The sequence below is a fragment of the Gopherus flavomarginatus genome, chromosome 6, assembly GCF_025201925.1.
Source record: "Gopherus flavomarginatus isolate rGopFla2 chromosome 6, rGopFla2.mat.asm, whole genome shotgun sequence".
Classification (NCBI taxonomy): Eukaryota; Metazoa; Chordata; order Testudines; family Testudinidae; genus Gopherus; species Gopherus flavomarginatus.
In genome coordinates this window covers 133,940,078-133,962,292 of record NC_066622.1, presented here as the reverse complement: position 1 = coordinate 133,962,292, position 22,215 = coordinate 133,940,078, and the positions used below count along the sequence as shown (strand labels likewise).

The 22,215-nt window shown below is 43.7% G+C and overlaps 1 protein-coding gene across 1 annotated transcript in view; it reads left to right on the top strand.

Moving 5' to 3' along the window:
- The window catches only part of SORCS3 (sortilin related VPS10 domain containing receptor 3), a 503,211-nt gene that overhangs the window by 176,233 nt on the left and 304,763 nt on the right, over positions 1-22,215 (top strand). The gene's annotated exons all lie outside the window — the stretch shown is intronic.

The following is a 22,215-nucleotide window of genomic DNA, read 5'->3' as shown; positions in this document are numbered from 1 at the left end:
AAGCATGTTTACAGTACAATCAGCTAACTAACCATACCAACCAATCCTCTCTTCCACCTTTGAGCCCCTCTGCCAGGCAGGCAGGTGGTATCACAATTTGGCACCTAGGTGGAGGTGAGCAGAGATGTGTCTGAAGTCACACAGGGGAATCAGTATCCGAACCGGAATTAGAATCAGGAGTTTCAGGCTCAGCTCACACCCCCCCATCTGTTGTTCCATTACTGATTTGGATAGATTAGCCAATATACAGTGAGTTGACTGCCTTTGGTTGTGCTTTGTTTCTTCTGTGGCCATTTAATGACCGTGTTTTATGCAAGCATTTGAATGCTTTTTTCTCAACAGATTCAAATTGCAGAGACTGGGCTGCAATCCTGCTACGAAATTACAGGGGAATTTAAATAGGCACACAATATATTTTGGCTCATGGAACTACAACTAGGATGTTACATATAATATGCTATGTATAAGTGGGTGTGGGTGGGTGGATGTGTATGTGTCACACACAATTATAAGTGTGTGTTAATAATATATATATATATATATATATATATATATATATATACACACACAGGCTTACAGACAGCATATAAATACTTGCACCAGCTGGGGATCTTGACATCTGTATTTCCACCTGTTCTGCAGAATGGAAGAGTCTTAACTGAGCGAAGTGGTTTTTCAATGGTATGCACAGTACAGGGCAAAAGAAATTTTCAAGGGCCGGGACTATACGTCACTGTTATACCCATTATAGTGTGTTTATTGTTAACTTTCAACAAGAATTATTAGTAACGCTGCCAGTCAGTCCATGGTAACTCTCTGTTACTGGATGTGTCACTTCTGCGCAGACACTCTGTTGTCCTTCTTTCCACCCAGGCTTTTTGACGTCTTTGTTCTCCTATTAACTTTAAAGTCACTTTTGTAAGATCGTTTCGGAGCATTACCGGATGGGGGCTAGCCATGCAGCAGAGTCAGTTAATGCATTAGGAGTTAATTGTTCATAACAGCTCTTGAAACTTCTTGACTTGCTTGGCACTCTAAAGCCTAATTGCGCTATACCATGGTAATCTGCAAATGTATAAATAATCATGAAACTAAGAGGGAACACAGCCGTTTTCACTTACCTCGTACTTTTCAGGGTCTTTAAGTCTTGAAAACTTTTGCCTTGCACCTAACAAGTACAAATGACACAGTAATTATACTTTAAGCATAATTACCATGCAATCTGCTCTGCATAAATAATGTAACGAGCCAGCAAATCCTGCCTTAATGCCAAGAAATTGCAGCCGCATTTGAGCTGTGCGAAAAGGTGATAGTGACATTCCTCTTGAAGTGTTTTTTTTTTGGGGGGGATGAGGGGATGGGGGTGGTTTCGGAGACGAAAGTGGGGATTAGCCATCAGCTCAAACTAAATGTTTCCAAGTAGGTCTTACAGCTCATAAAGAAGATATGCTAAAAACACAGAATGCTTTGTAAAACCCATTTTAACATTGTCTGGGACAATCCATCTAGTTTGCAGCAGAGATTAGAGTGGTAGATTATGACATGGAGTGGGTTCTTGTGGCTAGAACAGGGGTGGGCAAACTTTTTGGCCTGATGGCCACATCTGGGTATGGAAATTATGTGACGAGCCATGAATGCTCACAAAATTGGGGTTGGAGTGAAGGAGGGGGGTGAGGGCTCTGTCTGGGGGTGTAGGCTCTAGGGTGGGGCCATAAATGAGGAGTTCAGGGTATGGGAGGGGGCTCCAGGCTGGGGGTTAGGGTATGGGGGGTGCAGGGGGTGAGGGTTCCTGCTGGAGGTACAGGCTCTGGGGGTGGGGCTAGTGATGAGGGATTTGAGGTGTAGGAGGGTGTTTGAGGCTGGGACTGAGGAGTCTGGAGGGCAGTAGAGGGATTAGGGCTCGGGCAGGGGTTTGGGGCACAGGAGAGAGTCAGGGGTGCAGGCTCCGGGCGGTGCTTACTTCAAGCAGCTCCTGGAAGCAGCAACATGTCCCTTCTCTGGCTCCTACATGGATGCACAGCCAGGTGGTTCTGCACGCTGTCCCATCCGCAGGCATCACTCTGCAGCTCCCATTGGTCACAGTTCCCAACCAATGGGAGCTGTGGGAAAGGCGCTTGGGGCAGGAGTAGCGCACTGAGCCCCTGGTTGTCCCTAAACATAGGAGCTGGCGGGATGACACGCCGCTGCTTCTGTGAGCAGCAGCATGCACATGCCAAGTGGGTGTGGCCCCCAACTCCCCTCCCCAGCGGGAGCTTGAGGGGAGATTAAATTGGCTGGCCGGTCAGATGTGGCCTGCAGGCCATAGTTTGCCCACCCCTGAGCTAGATCAAGGGATTAGGAGTCAAGACTCCTGGGTTCTGTTCCAATTTCTGCTCAGGAGTGAATTCTAGTGGTTAGAGCAGGAGACTGGGAGTCAAGACTCCTGGGTTCTAATCCCAGTTGATTTGCCTGGTGATCTTGGGTAAACCCCTGTGCCTCAGTTTTCCCATCTGAAAAATGCAGAATAAAAAAGGTTTCATTAAGGCTTGTAAAGTGCTTTGAGTTCCTCTCATGGAAGGTGTTACAGAAATGCATAATCTTTATTAATAATGGCATATTCAATAGTAAGAATAAACTGAGAAATACATATATCATGATATCTGAGCTCCTACGAGGTTTAAAATAATCATTACAAGAACGTACAGGGACTCCTGGATTTTTCTGTTTTCTGGGGTTAGGGCATGTTCCTGCAACTACACAATAGTTCTGCTCTCCTAGACAATAGTACTCCTTGCTCCTGGCTCTGAATAGTCAGCAAACCGGTCAGTTTCCAGATGAGAAGGACTCTTATGGCAGACAGCAGTAAACCATCTATTAAAGCTTCAGAGGAGGTGAGAATAGGAAACCGTGCAATATTGTCTCCAGATATGGGCTTCATCCTTCATTTTTCATGCATCAGAAACTGCCCCTGAATTCCGTCTTGCTCCTTGGGAGTCTAGAACGAGAGGCTGCTTTTAATGGGAAAACTGCACTGCAATAGAAAAGCTATTCTAAACCCTGCATCTAAATACAAAGACAAGTAAATCAATAGGAAAATGTCCTGAGTGTAATTAAAAAAAAAAAGAAGAAGAAAGAATTGACAGTCAGTTTGGATGCTGTTCTGCTAACTGTGATGTTGGTTAAGTCAGAGCAGATGATACTCAGCATTCAAATGAAGGAATAGAGGCATTGCTGAAGCCTTGTGTCATAAACAGATAGCTAAGGGTTAATGTCTCTTTCACCTGAAAAAAAAAAAGTATCCTGAAACACCTGACCAGAGGACCAATCAGGAAACCAGATTTTTTTCAACTCTGGGTGGAGGGAAGTTTGTGTCTGAGTTCTTTGTCTTCTGCCTGAATCTCTCTCAGCTAGAGAAGGATTTTTCTATTTCCTGCTTTCTAATCTTCTGTTTCCAAGTTGTGAGTACAAAGTTGGTTTTTTGTTTTGTATTTACATGTCTATAGTTGCTGGAGTGCTTTAAATTGTATTCTTTTGAATAAGGCTGTTTATTCATATTTCTTTTAAGCAATTGACCCTGTATTTGTCACCTTAATACAGAGAGACCATTTGTATGTATTTTTCTTTCTTTTTTATATAAAGCTTTCTTTTAAGACCTGTTGGAGTTTTTCTTTAGTGAGGAACTCCAGGGAATTGGGTCTGCAGCTTACCAGGGAATTGGTGGGAGGAAGAAGTCAGGGGAAAACCTGTGTGTGTTAGAGGTACTAGCCTGACTTTGCATTCACTCTGGGTGAGGGGGGAAGAGAGAGTGACTCTCGGTAATTCTGTTTTCCAGGACTGGGAACGGGGAGGGTGGAATTCCTCTGTTTAGATTCACGGAGGTTGCTTCTGTGTATCTCTCCAGGAACACCTGGGGGGGGGAAGGGAAAAGGTTTATTTCCCTTTGTTGTAAGACTCAAGGGATTTGGGTCTTGGGGTCCCCAGGGAAGGTTTCTGGGGGGACCAGAGTGCCCCAAAACACTCTAATTTTTTGGGTGGTGGCAGCAGTACCAGGTCCAAGCTGGTAACTAAGCTTGGAGGTTTTCATGCTAACCCTCATATTTTGGACGCTAAGGTCCAAATCTGGGACTAGGTTACTGACGCTTGTAAATGTTTTTATTTTTTTAAATAATTTTTCATTTTATTTTGGGAATATTGTGGTGTGGCTTTTTTTTTTCTTTTTAAGTTTTATCCTTTTTAGCAATTTTATCAATGGAGAAGGGCGATGAAAGGGATCCGGTCCGGTCCTGGGAGGACTGTGCTGGAGGTGGTGTGATGCAGAGCAAGCTTGCTTCTCAGTCACCCAGCAATGGCTGATCCTGTCCCACGAGGCTGGGCCCAAGCCCAGGCCCCTGTTCTAGTTGTTGTGATCTAGCGTGTGGGGTTGCAGCACCACTGGGCTTTGGCCTGGCTGCTTCCCCATCATGATGACATATGGGCGGGAAACCAAATTTGAGTGAGTGGTACTGTAACCCTGTATGCCAGGTTGCAATGCCACTAACTCAGATTTGGCTTGGTCATTCCTACCCGCTCCCCACCTCATGTTGGAGGGATGGTCAAACCTGAGTGACACTGCCACTATGCGCTAGGCTGTACCACCCAGAGCGAGGAGCCTGGCCCAGCCACGTGGGACAGAAGCCACAGGAGCTGCTGCTGCAGGGTGAGGGTTTTTAAAAATGTTGTTTCTGGTTTTACGGTGTATTATATTGTATCTGTGAAAAACACTGGGCTCTTGTCCTTGCTTGTAACAGATTGGTCTAGGGGTCCCCTACTCCGATATCTGGTTCTCTGGTCAGTACCTGTTACTTCAGAGGAAGGTACAAGAAAACATCACCATGAACCTAACTCTCTCAGGACTGGTCTATGCTAGAAAATTAGATTGACAGAGCGGTGTTGCTCAAGGATGTGAAAAATCCATCCCTGTGAGCAGCACCGTTAAGCCAGCTAAGTCCTCGTGTCAATAGGCTAGGTTGATAGGAGAATTCTTCCTTTGACATAGCTACTGCCTCTTAGAGAGATTGATAGCTTACGATGAGAACCCCTCCCATTGGCATAGGTAGTGTCCACGCTGAAACACGACAGCAGCATTTCAAGCACAGACGCCGACTTTCCAAAGTGCTGGGGGGTGCTCGACCTCCAACTCTGCCCCAGGCCCTGCCCCCACTCCACCTCTTCCCCCAAGATCCCACTCCTTCTCTGCCTCTTCCTGTCCCCACTCCACCTCCGCCCTGCCTCTTCCCCCCCCCCCCAAGTGTACCGTGTCCTTGCTCCTCTCCCCTCCCTTCTAGCCTTCTGCACACCACAAAACAGCTGATTTCGGTGGGTGGGAGGCATGGAAAGGGAGAAGGAGGGGTTGATTGGTGGGGCCCGCCGGTGGATGGGAGGCACTGGGGTGTTGTAGAGGGGAGCTGATCACCCACCATTTTTTTCCGCTGGGGTGCTCCAGCTCCAGAGCACCCATGGAGTTGGCACCTATGATTTCAGGTGTGGCCAACTACTAAGTTAGTGGTTGGCTGATGTCCTGAAACCTGAGGGTTTCTATCACTTACAGGCCCTGAGCTAGGGGTGTGAGTCCTCTGCATGTGTAGACATACTAGCTCGAACTCTCCTTGAGCTAGTATGATTATAAATAGTAGTGTAGCCATGGTAGTGTCAGCTACCGTGGCTACACTGCTATGTATAGTCATGTTAGCTCAAGGAAAGCTAGCATGAGTAAGTGTTCATGAGCCAGGGAATCACACCCTACCTTATAATGCAAACATGGAAGTTCTTATTATCTAGATAAACAGGGTGATTTAAAAAAAAAATTCTGTGAAAACTGTATTTTGCCAAACATTTTTTTTAAATAACCATATGTTCTCTGGTGGAAAAAAAGTTTTTGCTTTCCATTGACTTTTTTTTTTCATTAAAAAACTCAAAAAATGTAATCCAAAAAATTCACTCTGAAATGTTGCCGTAGAACCTCCTGCTCCCATTCTCCTTTATGGACCAGGGGGCTAGTCAGACTTCAGTTCCCATGGTGCACTGTGGCCATGCCACTGCCAGGATGCACCATCTCCCCGTGCTAGAAGAGGAAACAGTGGTGATGGGAGATGGAGTCCAATCAGGGATCCTGGCCTATGGAGGAGTATGGAAGCGTGAGGTGCTTGAACTACAACACGCATGGAGCATTGCAGCAACTTTGCATAATCAAAATATTTTGCTTTTCTGTTTCCCTCTGGAAATTTGGACTTTTCTATTGAGGGTAGGGAGAATCTGACCAGTGACTGATTTATATCTTTAAGCCTGGTGGTTCATAGCATTTCACTTCTAGTTTTCACTTCTAGTTTTTTCCCCCGTCTAGTAAAAAGGTGGAAGTTCAGATTGTCTTCATGAATGTCTCTCTTTTTTTTGTTAATTTTGGCCTCAGATATATCTTATGGCATGGAGTTCCACAGGTTAACTATATATTATGGAAAAAAGAAATCCTTTCATCAGTTTAAAGTCTGTTGCCTTTGTTTCACTGCATATGCCCTTGTTCTTGTACTGAGAGATTGGGTAAACAGACGCACCTGATTCCATAGTTATATTCTATAACTCTATCATGTCCCTTTTTTTATTTGTCTCCTCCCTCAAATAACATCTCAGTCTTTCTCCTTCTTCTTTATATAGAAGCTTCTAATCTTCTAGCCACATCCTGTTCTGTTTCTGCTAGATTATTTTTGAGATAGGGTGGCTAGAAGTGAACATAACATCCGGATGAGGGTGTACCATGGCCATGAAAATACTTTCAGTATTTTCTATGCCATTTTTTATACAGCCTCCCGTGTGTGTGTGTGTGTGTCTACCACTATGGATTGAACAGATATTTCTGTTGAGTTTGCTATAATATCAGCCATGTCTCTTTTCTGAATTGTTACTTAATTTAGAACTTAGGAGTTATTTGTACTGTGGTAGACAAATCCCTGACCTAAAAAGTTTACAATCCAAATATAAGACAAGGGACATCAGTGTGACACAAGAACAGAGACCAGACACGGGAATCACAAGGCAGCATTGAGATATTTATGATCGGCATGATAAGCAGTGACCACAACCCCCCGGCTTTATTAAGCAAGAAGGAGTCACTCAGATTATTCCTTCCAATGTGCCTGACTTTGCATATGTCAAAACTGAATTTCATCTGCTATTGTGTTGCCTATCCAGTGTAGGTCCTCCTGGAGTTGTGTTGCCTATCCAGTGTAGGTCCTCCTGGAGTTCTTCACATCCTTCTTTGGTCATGATTAATATAAATAACATTGTCCCTTTGGCCCATGTAGTTAGTTTGTATCTGGGGCTTTGTAGAGTTATTTCAATTAGGAGGAGAAATTGATGATACAAGTTGGGTATATACTTTGGTATAACCTTGTTTGTTTACAAAAAAAGTCCACAGAATGCTGTTTCCATGAACATGTTAGAAACAAACAGCAGCTTCCTTGCTCAGAAATCCTCATGTCTACATAAGAATGGCCATACTGGGTCAGACCAATGGTCCATCTAGCCCAGTATCCTATCTTCTGACAGTGGCCAGTGCCAGATGCTTCAGGGAGAGCGAGCAGAACAAGGCAATTTATCCAGTAATCCATCCCCCATCATCCTGTCCCAGTTTCACACAGTCAGATGTTTAGGAACACTCAGAGCATTGAGGTGCATCCCTGACCATCTTAGCTAATAGCCATTGATGGACCTATCCTCCATGAACTTATTTAATTCTTTTTTGAACCCAGTTATGCTTTTGGCCTTTGCAGCATCCCCTGGCAATGAGATCCACAGGGTGACTACATTGGGTGAAGAAGTACTTCCTTTTGGTTTTTTTTTAAAACCTGCTTCCCATTAATTACATTGGATGACCCCTGGTTCTTGTGTTCCATGAAGGGGTAAATAACACTTCCTTATTCACTTTCTCCACACCATTCATGATTTTATAGACCTCCATCATACCCCCTTCAGTCATCTCTTTTCCAAGTTGAACAGTCCTAGTCTTTTTAATCCCTCCTCATATGGAAACTATTCCATACTCTCTAATAATTTTGGTTGCCCTTCTCTGTACTTTTTCCAATTCTAATGTATCTTTTATTGATATGGGGTGCCCAGAACTGTGCACAGTATTCAAGGTGTGGGCATACTATGGATGTATACAGTGGCATTATGATGTTTTTCTGTCTTATTATCTATCCCTTTCCTAATGGTTCCTAACATTCTGTTTAGCATGTTTGATTTCTGCTGCACATCGAGCGGGTGTTTTCAGAGAACTATCTACTATGTCTTGAGTGGTATCAGCTAATTTAGATCCCATCGTTGTGTTTGTGTAGTTGGGATTATGTTTTCCAATGTGCATTAGTTTGCACTTATCAACACTGAATCTCATCTGTCTTTTTTTTTCCCAGTCACCCAGTTTTGTGAGATCCCCTTGTAACTCTTTGCAGTCATCTTTGGACTTAAAGTGTCTACCACTCTGGTGAGCTTTGTGCCCATGAAGCCCTGTCTGTCTGCGTATTCTCAGGGTTATGCTAACAACTGGTTCTCCAGGCTTTCTGCCCCTTAATGCACAAAGGCTAATTTAAAAATAAGATCGTCATAGCTACGTGGTCATGGGAGTGAAAAACTCATCTCCATGGCCAACACTGACCTAATTCCCCCGTATGGATGCTGCAGTGTTGATGGAAGAATGTAGGTGTAGGCCATGTCTACGCTACCAGGTTATGGCAGCATACCTATGGCAATGTAACTATACCAGTATAGTCTCCATAGTATAGAGAAGCCTATGGGCTATAAAACCAATAAACAGGAAACATTCAGTCCTCATGGCTTAGCTCTGACCTGCCAAGTCTCTTGGGCAGTTCTTCCATTGTTTGTATCTCTTTTTACCACAGCAAGGGGCTTAACTAGGGTGGCCAGATGTCCCAATAAAATTGGGACCATCCAAATATTTAGGTGTTTGTCCCCCGCGTCCCGACCGATCTTGGTCGGGACACAATTTGTTAAGATATTTCGCTCTGTTGGCAGCACTCGGCTTTTTTTTTTCTCTCCGCCGACAGCACTTGGGTTTGTTTTTTTTTTTTGCTCCGCCGGCCAACCCTCCCCTCCACATGTCCCAATATTTTCTTCCTCTCATCTGATCACTCTAGGCTTAACTGTTCCTCCCATTGAATCTAAAAGAGTGGGCATGGCACATTCATTGATTTTTAGCAAGATCTGTGATTGTCTTTGGCTCATAGGGGACTCCCCGTGAATGGCAGTCATTAGGTCCTTTCAGAATAAGAGTAATTTTGTTTCTTCTGCAAATGTTGCCACCTCACTGCTCACACCCTTTTCCAGATCACTAATACATACACTAAACACACAGCTTGATTTCAGTAGGACTGCTTGCAAGGTGTCCTAAAGTGAGCTGGCACATTGGGAATAAGAGACCAGGGATCAGGAGGCTGATCATGTGATTGCCAGCTAATCTCGTGATTTTCATCCCTATTATCTGGGAGGTAGATTAAACCTGACCCAGGTGAGTTTGAGCCCCCAGCTTCCTTAAAGGGCCAGCTGTCCTTGTGGCAGTAAGGTGCTACTTAGCTCGTGTAACGATGGCAGAATGGGGCCTTAATATAAACTGCCGATAAAGATGGATCTCAACCTCTCTTCCTCTTTTGGGCTATGAAATATAGCACATAATGCTTATATATTTCTGATTACAATGTTGCAGTTTTGCTTTAATTTGCTGTATTGAAATGAAACTTGTGTACTGCAGTCATGACAATATTATAACAACACCAGGGGATGCAATGTGTTACACTTTTTTATGATCAAACTCATAATGTATATTACATTGCCACTTTCCAACACACATTGTTTTCCAGAGAATTATATTCATGCATCATATAATGCAGCTTCATCCATGTTTAAGAACGATGAACTCAGACTGGAACAAATGCAGAAAAGGGCCACTAGGATGATCAGTGGACTGGAGAGCCTACCGCACAAGAGGAGACTTAAGGAACTTGGCATGTTTAGCCTAACAGAACAATGGATGAGGGGAGATATGGTTTCTCTCTAGAAATACTTCAGTGGGATAAATACCAGGGAGGGAGAAGAGATATTTAAGTTAAGGGTCAATGTTGGCACCAGAGCAAATGGATATAAATTAGCCATTAATACATCTAGGTTTGAAATTAAATTACCAATCAGAGGAACGAAGTTGTGGAACAACACTCCAAAGGGAGTAGTGGGGGCAAAAAACCTAACTTGTTTTAAGAATGAGCTTGATTAGTTTATGGAGGGGATGGTATGATGAAATTTCCTACAATGGCATATGGCCCATCCGTGACTCTGTTATCAAATATCTCCCACAACCGGAGATGGAAAACTAGATGGAGAGGGTTTTGAGTGACTTCAGAGAATTCTTTCCATGGCATCTGGCTGGTGGGTCTCATCCACATGCTCAGGGTCTGACTCATCGCCATATTCGGGATCAGAAGGAATTTTCCCCAGGTCAGACTGGCAGAGACCCTGGAATTTTTTTGTCTTCCTCTGCAGCATGGGGCATGGGTCACTTGCTGGTTTGAATTAGAATAAATGGTGGATTCTCTGTAACTTGCAGTATTTACATCAAATTTGAGGACTTCAGTAAAACTCAGCCAGAGGTTAGAGGCCTAGTATAAGAGTGAGGGTCTATGGCAGGGGTCGACAACCTTTCAGAAGTGGTGTGCTGAGTTTTCATTTATTCACTCTAATTTAAGGTTTCATGTGCCAGTAATACATTTTAACGTTTTTAGAAGGTCTCTTTCTATAAGTCTATAATATATAACTCAACTATTGTTGTATATAAAGTAAACAAGGTTTTTAAAATATTTAAGAAGCTTCATTTAAAATTAAATTAAAATGCAGAGCCCCCCAGACCGGTGGCCAGGACCCGAGCAGTGTGAGTGCCACTGAAAATCAGCTTGTGTGCCGCCTTTGGTACGCGTGCCATAGGTTGCCTACCCCTTGTCTATGGCCTGCAATGTGCAGGAGGTCAGACTAGATGATCAGGATGGTCCCTTCTGGTCCTAAAGTCTATGAGTCACCTTCTGGCAGCCAATTCATCAAAGAGTTCTAATACTGCTATTAGCCAATTGAGGTCCTCTTTTAGTCCTAGTAGTTCAAAACCTGGTTTTGGAACAAAGCATCAGTTCTGTTCCTCATGCTACATGTGGGAAGTTTTTAGGTGATGACCATTAGCATCTGTGTTTATTCTACCATGGATTTGTTACAGTATGCATCAGAAATTTGATTCCTCGTCAAGAAAACAGAGTGGAAGGGCTGCACCAGCAAAGACTTGGAACCCATCTCTCCAATATCACACTAGGGAACAGGCCAGCTGGGTGAAAGCTCTGACCAAGAGGATAGGCATTTGGAGGACTCTGACAATTCATGTGAGGATGATCACTGCTGTCTCCCTTCAAAGCCTCCATCACCTTTCTACACCGCAGTGCTAACCTCTCACATCTGGGTAAAGATTGCATACTTGTAAAGTAATTTGACTCTTAGCTGCTTCTGAGATCTCTCTTTCCTCTTCCGACCGGCTACCACGAGGTTATCTTTGGCTGAGAGAATGAGCTTTCGGTTAGCTATTGACCCAAGAAGTCTAGTGCTATATCTTATGAGTCCACAGGCTTATGCCAGGCTTATGTCTATTCTATGAGACCACCCGATCCATCTCCTTGTCAGGGCAGTGCGGTTCTCTACAAGACAATTTCTCATGCTTTCCTCAATCTAATTTGAGTTTTAAGAGATGGAAGTTCTACCACTTTTCTAGGCAGACTATGCCACAGGCTACATAGCACATTCCACTCTCCTGGCATTCAGCCTCAATATTTCTTTTCTCCATTTTGTACTATTACTCCTACTTACAACATACCCCCTGTTATGTGCCATGCCAAATATTTCCTCTACCTCCTTGGGGTTAACATCCTGGGAAGCTTTGAGGGATGTACTCATACCCCGTGTTGTCTCCCCATCTTCTACCCACGCTGCATGTATTTAGCTCTTTTGCTGTTTCCTTGTAAGTCAACACTGTGGAAAAATCCTATCATATATAAAGTCATGCTTTATATTAAGGCTCTGTTTATAAAGGGTTAATAAATGATGAATAGATGTTTTACTAAATGGTTAATCGATTATTATAGAGTCCAACAGGTCAATAGGTTGCTTATAACTATCCATAACATATACAAGTCCTGTCTAAAACATGCTTATACTATCTATGAATCATTTATTAACCCTTTGTATACTGTATATAAATGGAACCTTAATATAAGGTGTGACCAAATTTAATAGAAAACCTTTCTATGGGTTTTTGGAACCATCCTATTGAATGTAATAGGGAATTCTAATGCTACTGTGAAATTCTAAAGGATGGTTAAAAAGGTCTAAAGAAAAGTAGCATGGGCTAGTGGATAGATCATTCATTCAGCTTGGAGCCAGGAAACCTGGATTCTATTCCCAGCTCTGCCACTGCTGTCACTTGGGAAAATCAGTTTCTTCCTGCATGCCTCTGTTTCTCTCACTGTTCGTCTGTCTTTCCTATTTAGTTTGCATACTTTTGGGGGCAGAGACCAGCTAAGACTATTTGTGCATGCAGCATCTAGCACAAGGGGGCCCAATTTTCTGTTGGGGCCTCTAGATCAGTGCTTCTCAAAGCCAGTCCACCGCTTGTTCAGGGAAAGTCCCTGGCGTGCCTAGCCGATTTGTTTACCTGCCGCATCTGCAGGTTCCGCTGATCGCGGGTCCCACTGGCCAGGTTCACCGCTCCAGGCCAATGGGGGCCACGGGAAGTGGCGTGGGCTGATGGATGTGCTGGCCACCCTTCCTGCAGCCCCCATTGGCCTGGAGCAGCGAACCGCGGCCGGTGGGAGCAGCAATTGGCTGAACCTGAGGATGTGGCAGATGAACAAACCGGCCTGGACCACTAGGGGCCTCCCTGAACAAGCAGCGGCCCGGCTTTGAGAAGCACTGATCTAGATGATACTGAAATACAAGTAATAATGGTAAAAATTGCATTTTCAGTTGTATTCTCTAAGATTAAGAAAGATTTCTATGGAATTCTATTGGTTTCCTCCCTGACATTCTGTAAGGGAACAGGCAGGCTCAAACCGATCCTCTCTGGAGCTTCCTTCTTTCAGCAAGCAATAAGGCTAATGTTATGTCACGGCTGGATGGAGAGGCACAATGACACAGTGCAAACTCAGCGGTTGTTTTATCACTCAAGAAAAGGTGACCCAGTGGACATGCTAATTAGATCATTCCCATCTGCATGTTGTAAAATGCTGGCGCACAGACCTGCGTCCCAGCACTGGCCTCCTTCCTCGGTTAGGCTGCCTCAGCCATCCCGTTCCAGGAAGCTCATTTTTCTTCCACAAGTCAGGCTGCCGGCTGGTCCATTTGTTTTGTCGCCTAATTGTTCTATCAATGACCTCTCCACACGATGGTGGTTTTATAAAACATGGACCTTTTGGATTTATTAATATTTTGTTTGCCAAGAAAGCCCTGAGACTAATTGCCGAGACTTCCTAGAAGATATTAGTTTACAAATTTTAATGACACTCATGATTTATTAATATGCTTCCCTTTGCATCTGCTCATCTCTATTCCTTGGTGGAATTCCTGCTGAATCCAAGCAAATTAATAAAAACAAAACTGCATATTGTAATGGCATTTTAGCTAGGCTGTTAATTAAAAGCTTTCCGCTCCTATTCACTCTGCTTTTTTCGTATCTGTTAGTCTCTGATGGGTTTGGGCTGAAAGCAAGTTCTGTATCAGAATCTCAATATAGTAAGGGTATGTGTGGTGGGTTTCCTGGGGTGCAACCTGGAACTGGGATACTGCTGACATACTAACCTGGGCTCCCTCTCACACTGTGATGCTGTAACAAGCTGCAAACCCCTCTGGGTCCTGCGCTCATACAGCCGTCTACAGACAGGGACACACCCAGCTGATTACATGAATGCTTTCGCCAGCCACTCATGAACCAATGATAAAGAGGCTGCAGCAATTCCCCCGTGTTCCCCAGCCTAAAACATCAGAGCTGTTCTGTCTTGCTCTGGTCAGAACCCTCACCCGAGTAAGTTTATCACCCTGTCCAACCCTCCCTCAATGTGAAGAGCACATGCACCAACCCTTGTTACTGAGCAGATGTTCTTTGCACTTCAAGCAACACATTGTTTTAGGTTAAAAAATATAAAACAGATTTATTAACTGCAGAAAGATAGATTTTAAGTGAGTGTAAGTAGTAAGCATACAGATCAAAGTTGGTTATCTAAGAAATAAAAAGTAAAATCGCAATCTAAGTTCTACAGACTAGACAGGATGTAGATTAAGTGGAGTATCCCCCTGCTAGACAATACAGGCAGGTCACAGATCTTCCATACGTGGGCTAGAAATCCCTTCTGCCTCGGACCACCTCCCCAGTTCAGTCTTTGTCCTTCAGACATGCTTCCAGGTGTTGAGTTGGGAAGGGATTGAGGCCAAATGATGATGTCACTTACCTCTTTAATAGCTTCTTCTAGCGTGTTGGAAAGATCTTTTGCTGTGATGTGAGTCAAACAGTCTCCATTGTGTATGTGCTCTCTCTGAGAGGTTTCCATTGTACATGGTTCCTGGGGTGATCCTTGTGAGTGTGTATATTCCCCTTAATGGGCCATCAGCGCTGTCTGGCCTCTCCATTGTTGAACCTGAAATGCTTGTTGTGGGTGTTTCCAACTTCGCAACCTATTTCAGTGATGCATGTGTAGCAAAACCCCCATGACTTCACATACAATGGCAACGTATACAATCCAACGGGACATTAAGGTTCAACAGATCAAGGCTTTTAGAATGATACCTCACAAGGCATACTTTGTACAAAACATATCCTAATTCTATCACCATGGTAAGTATGGGGGTGCCAGTGTGTTGCTTTGGGGTACAGAGGTTTCACAGTATGCTTGGGTTATTTTGTTCCTAATGCACATAGGAGCCTGAGTGTAAGTATGTGTAACTTGCTGGTCAGTGAGTGTTACATGTCCCCCCTCTGTGCCTGAACCCCAAACAGTGTGGGTCAGTTACAGCCCTCTGCTTGTGAACCTGGCTCTAAAGAGCTCCACCTGGCTCAAGGTGTTGGAGAGTTCAGTTCTGGAAGTCCTGACTTCAGTTCATGGTGATGGATATTATACATACATTTTTCTTGACTAATTTGCACATAAAGTGAACATGGAAATGTCCGGTTGTACGTGTGTTAATCACAAGTACATGTATAATAGGGTTGTTTGTGTGTGCATATCAGGCTTGCAAAGTGCCTACATATAGCGGGGTGGTCACCCGCTCCCTGCCTGAATGGGTTAAAAGCCAGCACTGGGAGAGGGCTGGGGCTGGGAACCATAGGCTGGGTCGATTGGGGAAGCAGCCACAGTTGGGTCATGCCCCAATCAGGCCGCAGCTGGCCCTATATAAGAGGGCAGTGGACCAGGGAGCACTCAGTCTCTCTCTGCTTTCAGAGGGGGTGGGGAGGCCTGGCTGCTGGGAAGAGGCAAGAATGGGGAAAGGTCAGAGGAGTTGGGGAGCTCCAGGCTGGCAACTCCCCAGGCTGCAGGGCCTTGTCCAAGGCCCAATAGAGGTACTTGGTTGAAGAGAGAGGCAGCAGGTCCAAAACCCCCTTGCCTGTGACGAGTGGCTTATACTGCAGTCTGCCCCAGGGAGCAGGGGCCAAGTGGTGACAGTATAGGCAGTAGCCTACGACTGAGGTGAGGTGGGGATAGGGGGTGGGGGTGGGAGTTCCCTGGGGATGGGAGACCCTGAGACCCCAGATAACAGGGCACCGGAGTCCTGGGCAGGACACAGGGGCCAAGCAGCAGTGGGACACTGGCCTGCAGAGGGTGCTTCAAGGCTGGAAAAGCTAATTCCCAGGGTGACAGCAGGAGGTGCCACAGGGGTGAGTCCTACATGCCTACACTACACAATTCAGAAAATTGGGGCCTAAAACTGTGAAGGCAAATATCCAGCTTTCCTATTCCTATGCTTACTCCGTGCAACCGGAGGAAGTGACCAATGTGAGGGACTCAAGGCCAAAATAAGTTTTCCCTGGGAATCTCAAATACTTTTCAAAAGTTAGTAAAAGTAGAACCCTTGACTTTTAAAATTCCTCCTGTCCTGTAGGAAGAGAGAGATTCCTGTCTTATAGGATCTCCCTGCTCTTCACCAGAATTTGCTCTGCAAAGAAGGAAATGCCCTGCTGACAAGATGTAATTTTGAAATGGAGCTTGGTGGTCTTCAGTGAATGGTAAATTAATTGGAAAATACATTTTCCAAGACACCAAAACAATTCGTGAATTTAGGTTGACTTTGGTGAATAGTTTCGGATAAGAAAAATGGATTTTTGTCAGTAAAGTCAAAATGGCTTGTTCATTTTGAAATGAAAAGTTTTGACTTTTCATTTCAAAATGCTTTATTTAGAAATTAGCTATATTTTTAAAAGGTTCAAAACACACACAAACAATTCAAAAAATGAAGAAAAATCACTTTGCATCAAAATACAGCCCCAAAATGAAATGAAACAAAAGCCTGAAAAAGTTCATTTTTGTTTTGATTTTTTTCCTTTCATTTTGGGTTTCTTTGGATCCTAAATTAATTTTTTTTTGATTTATTCATTTGGTGGAGGGAAAAAAATGGAGGGAAAAAAACAGTTTTGGTTTGAAACTAATCAATTTCCACCTCTTCCTCCTCCCTCTCCCAGATGTAGTGAATTGTGGGCAGAACTGGAAAATCAGTTATTCACTCAGCTCTATTTTAAAGATCCAGAATGGCATTGTTATCCCTGTTTTACAGCTAGGAAAGCAGAAGGCTAGAGTTTTTAAACCATGCTATGAAATGTGCTATATTTAATGCAGTGTTCTGTATTTGTTAATTGACTCTAGCATAGGTGCTCTTAGTTATAACTTTAATGGGAGGAGGGGTAGCTCAGTGGTTTAAGCATTAGCTGCTTAAACCCAGGGTTGTGAGTTCAATCTTCGAGGGGGCCGTTTAGGGATCTGGGGCAAAAAAATAGTTGGTGATTGATCTTGCTTTGAGCAGGAGATTGGACTAGATGACTTCCTTAGGTCCCTTCCAACCCTGATATTTTATGAGAGCCCCATGTGGATATCTAAATTTTGACAAAAGATGGTGCATTTTGAAGCATCCCACCCCCTCTGAATTCCCCTTGCTAGATATCTCAGGTACAGCATATTTGTAGTGCTATGTCTGCTTGTTTCTGAAAAGAAGCGGCAAGATGGCATTCAGAAGGAAATTTGCAGCCAAGAACCTGCTGTTGCAGATCCTTTGGGTGTTGCTACTGTTGCTGTTTCAGCAGAGCTGCATCTGTTCACAGGAATTGGCTAGCCCATCTCTCTTTTTATCCTTTGGAACAGTAATTCCATTGCTGCCTTTAGAGTGCTCTGCTTCGAATTGTCTCATCTTACACCATAATTCGAGTTCAATCGAGACTGCACAACTTTCTGCAAATAGACAGGTTTTAAGATGCATTTATTTAGACCATGCTGACGTCCTTTGTGTGCAGTGGAATTTCACCAGCATTAATGTTTACAGAGAATGCATGGCAAAGGAACATGCATTTCCTCATGTGGCTTCTTGTTTGTCTGGTTTGGTTACTCTCTCTGGGCAGGGTTTTCTTTTGACAGCCATCACCAGACTGTATGTGCAGATAGACCAAGACTCTGTATACTACCTAGGGCACCAAATACCATGGCAACAAGCCCTACATTTCATGGCAGTGTTAAACTTAATTCTACTGTGTCCATGTTAAGGCCCGAACGCATCACTGTACACAAGTCTTCCAGGGGGTACATCAACTCATCTAGATGTTGGCCTAATTTTACAAAAGGCTACATAGAAAGCATTAGCAAAGTCAGTGCAAGCTAAAATTTTATACAGACAATGACTTGTTTATACTGCTCTATATACTATACACTGAAATACAAGTACAATATATTCAAATTGATTTTATAATTGTATGGTAACTGTGGGAAAGTCAGCAATTTTTCAGTAATAGTGTGCTGTGACACTTTTAAAAGTTATGTCTGATTTTGTAAGCAATAAGTTAAGTGAGGTGAAAGTTGGGGGTATGCAAAACCAATCAGACTCCTGAAAGGGGTATAGTAGTCTGGAAAGGTTGAGAACCACTGACATGGGACATTCCCCAGTAGTTGCTGCATCAAACTCTTCAATTTATGGTGTCAGTTAGAAAGACGTCCAATGGTGATTTAAAGACTGAATGATAGAGAATTTCCTGTGTCCTATGGTAATCTGTTCCAGTGGTTAATTATCCTCACTCAGTCATCATAAAATAGTCTTCTTTCTCATCCTTCTATCCCCTCACAAACACATACCTATGACTTGTTGCTGGAAATGAGAACTGACATAAAATTGATGAACCGTGATTAGGGTAATAAAATTAATGCCAATCAACAGGGGGTTATGAAAAATGGATCTTGTCAACCTCCTTGATATCTATTTTTTTTAACGAGATTACTAGTCTTGTTGATAAACTGCTTCATAGTTTCATAGAGTTTAGGGAGAGAAGGAACCATTAGATCATCTAGTATAACAGGCCATTAAATTTTACCCAGACACCTCTGTATTGAGATAAATTAAAGCAGTTCATTCCTCAGGAGTCTAAACTTTTCTGTGCCACAGGCAGATAATGAGAGAGACTGGGATGATCAGAGTCTGGAGCCCCTGCAATGGTAGGTAACTGATTAGATATGTCTGGATGGTCCCAGAAGGCCAGATACACCCCATGCTGCAGAGGAAGGAGGAAGTTCCTGCTAATCTGACCTGGGAAAAATTCCTCCCTAATCCCAAATCCAGTCTTTATATGATATACCTCAACTTCTGTAACGCATTTGACTTGGTACAACACAACATATTGCTTAAGAAACTAGACATATATAAATTCAACATGCCACATATTAAATAAATTAAAAACTGCCTGATAGGTCCCAAAATGTTATTGTAACTGTGACTCATCTTGTCTAGTGCCAGCAGGAAGCCACCCAAAAATGACACAGCTAGATTTTAATAGTGGGGAATCTAAGAAGATCTTTTAATATTAATGCATGGGGCTCTGAAATCCAGTACAAATACAGTTCAAGGCCTTACTGGCTATAGTGGGCACCCTAAAATGTATTACAGAAGCAAATAAAACAGTTACAAAGCTAAAACAAAATATAGCAGTGGAAGAGACATTAAGATGTACAGGCAATGGGAAAAGGGAGCCGTTTTCAGAACTGATCAGTATGGTGGGGAGATCCAAGCACAATGCCCCAGACAACAGGGGGAGCAGAGGAGAAGGATCTTGTGCCAAAAATTAGTCTTAAGCATGCATTTAAAATGTGGCATTTTGGTTCTTGGCTTATAAAGCTGCTCACTTTCCTCTTGCCAGGTCCCTGCACTTCCAGAAAAAACAACTGACTCCTATATAAATCTATTGCTTTCAGACTCCCAGTTCATGCAAATGTTCAGGGGCAAACACGTGAGGTTTGCGACTTTTGATCCTGTTCCCACTGAAGACCATAGAATTTTTGCCATTAAGTTCAGTGGGGCAGCATTAGGCAATGAAGGAGGGAGGCAGGATGGTTTTGGTCACTGGATTTTCACAAGCGCTGTGGCTCCTTATTTTGGAACTGATCTTGCCCTGTTGAACTCAGCTGGAGATTTGCCGTCTATTTCATCACTGGCAAGATTGGATATTTTCATTGCTGGGCTCGTGCAATTTGCTGAGGACCTGGTCCTTAAGGGGTTAAGGGCCCTCAACTGCAGCTGGCATCGAGAGGAGCTGAGAGCACTCAACACTGCTCCTGACTGTGTAATAGCGCGTTCTTCTCTACCGCTTTCCATAGCAGTGCTTTACACACATTAATGAACCTGTGTGTGGGGAAGCCACTGTGGAGTTGGTCAGTCTTATCTCTGATTTACAGAAAGGGAAACAGACACAGAGGGGTTAAATATCTTCTGTAAGATGCTACGGAGGTTCTCAGATACTATGGTGATGCTGGAGGCCCATATAAGTACATAGGTAGTCAGATTAAGGTCATCCAAGGCCAGCAGAGTTAAGAGAGAGGAGGCCTCCTGATTCTCTGTCCTTTGGACAGTTCTTCCTCTCTTATAGAGTCCTTGAGAGAGAGAGAAAGAGACACACACACACACACACACTGGTGATTCAGTCAAGATTTATTCCATTGCTCAATTCTGTGCTATCAACTCCTTCCTTAACAGTCTTTATACAAATCCTTTTAATGCCATTGAAGGAAAAGAGCGAAAATGGAGAGAGAAGAGATTCCAAGTTTCCTTTTGTAATCAGCTGAATTGCAGCTACAATTAGAGGCTTAATGAGTGTTGGGGATTGCCTTGTTAGTTATCATGCAGGCAGCAAACCTGCCTGTACTCTAGCAATGTCGTATTTGGGCAATCCAGCCAAGAATCCCTCTGTTTGCTACATGAGCAAGGGGAAAGGTGAGTTGGTTCTGGGGGTGACACACATGTGCTGACATTACCATCACTTGTGGTCAAGACTGAATATCTTCCTAAAAGTGGTGAAATAGCTCTCACAGATTTTATGGGCTTGATGCAAAAATTAAGTAAGGTTCTCTGGCCTATGTTATGCAAGAGGTCAGAATAGATTATAGGGATAATATGGATAGTGCATATAGATAGGTTGGGACCTACATGGGATGTGCCATGTTTTGTTTTCTCCCAGAGGATAGAACTGACCTTTTCTGCACAAAGTGCAAGCTGGTCTCCATACTGGAAGAAAAGGTTAAAAGACTAGATACTCAGGTAACAACCCTGCATTGCATCAGAGAAAATGAAGACTTCCTGGATAGAAGTCAGGATTTGGTACTGAGGGCACAGCATGCCTAAGAATTGGAGAGGGAAGTGCAGGGAGACTGAAAACACGGAAGAAATTTGGCAGCATGTGTCCTCCAGGAGGAAGAGGAGGAGAACTAATATACCCCCAACACAGATGGGGGCAAGCAACCACTTTCAGGCTCTGCACAGGTACTACTGCTGAGAATACCTTGGAAGGGTCATCTGAGGGAAGGGATCAAAAGGAGACCCCATTGACCGGAAAGCCTGGCATGCATTGTCCTAGAGATGGGGATACCATGACCACCAGTCCCAAGAGAAGAAGGGTTGTGGTGGTCGGGGACTACCACTGAGGAGGCAGAGTCATACATCTGCTGTCCAGACTACTAATCCCAAGAAGTGTGCTTGCCTGGAGCTAGAATTAAATACATGACAGTCTGTCAAGACTCATCAAGCTCTCAGACCAATACCCCTCCCTACTTATCCACATGGGCACCAACGATACTGTCAAGAATGAACTTGGGCGAATCACTGCAGATGGTGTCTCTGGGAAGAAGGATAAAAGAGTTTTTGGGGTGCCAGTGGGGTTCTTGTCCATCCTCCTTGTTGAAAGAAAGGGCCCAGGCAGGGACCATCAAGTCATGGAAGTAAATGCAACTCTACACAGGTGGTATCAGTGAGAGGGCTTTGGCGGTTTCAACAATGAGCTGATGTTCCAGGAAAGAGGATTAGTGTGCTGGGATGGGCTCCATCTACCAAATACTGGGCAGAGCATCTTTGGATATAGTCTGGCTAACCTGATAAAGTAGGTCCGCTGGGGGATGGTGATAAAAATCTGGCCAATGCGCATCTAGGCTCAAATAACAAAGCCAAGGGAAAGGTGCTCATTTCTGGAGAAGGGTCTAGAAATCACAACTTCATTAAAAAGGCAGGAAGAAAAGCAATGGGGCGGTCTGCAAAATATCTTCAATGCCTGTATACAAATGCAAGGAGTGTGGGAAACAAGCAGGATGAACTGGAAGTCATGGTAGATGAAGAAAATTATGACTTAATTGACATCATAGAGACTTGGTGGGACAACTCCCCTGATTGGAGTACCAGCACTGAGGGATATAGCTTGTTCTGAAAGAATAGGTTTGGGAAAAAAGGAGGAGGTGTTGGGCTGTATATCAAGAATGTATACACTTGCTTCAAGAGGAAGTGAGCAACAGACCTACTGAGAGTCTCTGGGTGAGGATACCAAAGGAAAAGAACAATAACAGTGTTATGGTGAGGGAAATCAGCAAATCCAAATCACGAAAAGGAAGTGTATGAGTC